This window comes from Meleagris gallopavo, chromosome 22, assembly GCF_000146605.3.
Source record: "Meleagris gallopavo isolate NT-WF06-2002-E0010 breed Aviagen turkey brand Nicholas breeding stock chromosome 22, Turkey_5.1, whole genome shotgun sequence".
Taxonomy (NCBI): Eukaryota; Metazoa; Chordata; class Aves; order Galliformes; family Phasianidae; genus Meleagris; species Meleagris gallopavo.
Window position 1 is genome coordinate 2,929,118 of NC_015032.2, and position 1,800 is coordinate 2,930,917.

Consider the following 1,800-nt stretch of genomic DNA (forward strand, 5'->3'; position numbering starts at 1 on the left):
GGGCGAAGCCCCCGGAGGCGCACCCGGCTCCGGGCTCTTCATGGAGCGGTCGCAGAGCCGCCTCAGCCTCTCCGCCTCCTTCGAGGCCTTGGCCATCTACTTCCCCTGCATGAACAGCTTCGACGAGGAGGACGCGGGTACGAGGAGGAGTGACGGGTGCGGGGAGGCGAGGCCGCGGGCAGCGCCCTGCGGGAGAGCTGTGCGGGGCTGCGCGTGTCCGTCTGTCCGCCTGTGTCTGTCTGTCCGGGGAGGGCACGGCGTGCGGGGCAGCAGACGCGACCGTGCTGGGCTGTGCGGTGCCTGCAGGGCCATCCTGCCCCACAGGGACCCACCGTGTGCGTTGGGCTGGGTGCTGCAAGTGTGCCCCTGCGAGAATAAAGGAGGGATGTTTTTTCACCCGCTCGCCCTTCTGAGAGCAAAATCGCGATGTGCAGGATGAGTGGCCGAAGCCTCAGCCCCTCTCCTTGCGCTGAGCTTCCTTCTGTGTCCTGTGAGGTATCAAAGGACGGCGCTGAGGGAGGAGGTGGTTTTGCTGCTGGACGTTGCGACCAGCCGGCTGCTGATTTATGTGCATTCGGCTCTCGGGATGATTGGTTTGGGCTGTCATTAGCGCAGCGTGCCGTGCTGCTTTCAGGATGGGGGAGCAGGGAAATCATTCCATTTAACAAGGGTTAAGTGGATCATGAGATGAGTACAAAATCCTTTCAGAACGGTTGCAATGATTTCTGCCTGCTACACGGAGACAGTTGGCTGTGCCCATAAAATAAAGCCAGGCTTCAAGGAGAGGGTCGTCAGTAAGCAAAGTGGGATAGAGCAGCAAAGGAAGGGCACTGGGAGTGGAGGGCAGCGCAGCAACTAGATGGGGAGTGAGGGCACACCAGCGAGTGGATGGAGAGCTGTGTACGAGCACTTCATCTGTCCCCAGTGGCTCAATCCTAAATGAGTGATGCTTTTCACAGTACAGACTGTGCCAGAGACTGAATGTGAATCCTCTGAGCAGCAAATGAAAGTTGGTAACTGAGGCATGTTTTAGCATGGACCGTGATGGTTGCATCCCTCAAAATGCCGGCATGCGCCTTTGTTAGCTCATCCCAGGATGTGCAAATGCCAGCAGGAATACATGGGCGAATCAGCACTGCTGCACCTTTAACGTTGTTGTTTCTAGAGGAATTGACGTAAGAATAAATTCATCATCTGTGTGATTAACTTGTGATTGTCATCAGCATCTTGCGAGGATGCCAGGGAGCGGGCACAGGATTGCATCCCCCAATGGATAGATATTTAATTTTGTTCTCAAAATTTTGCTCGTTATTTATTTTCAGTTCAGGTTCAGTTTGAATGTGTGGCAATAACAGGAGCTTTGGGAAGTCCTGGCGCTGTTGCTTCAGAAATGATTAATGGTGAGACATGCTTGAGTACCAGAACCTGACACAGTGCCCTGGACAGCATTCCATTCCCTGGTGCCCGACCTCTTTGCTCTGTGCAGAGTGATGGTGAAGCAAATACCTCATGTTCTAGTGCTTAGAAAAATGGTTTTGCTCAGAACTGTATTTATTTATTCACACTTACTGAATGCTCATGCATGAATGCTAATAGGCTGCTCTTAATGCAACACAAGTGCTTGTTTCTGAATTAAATGAATCTACAATGAAGACCTCATTCTCCATCAGCTTATTAGTGGCTCTTGCCTGCCTGAGTTAGTCATGTTAGCAAAGCTGTTGGGATGATGTTCAGTACACTGGGGATGTTGCAGTATTGTTCCTGTATTTCCTGCTTCTTAATGTGCATCCAGACACGTAC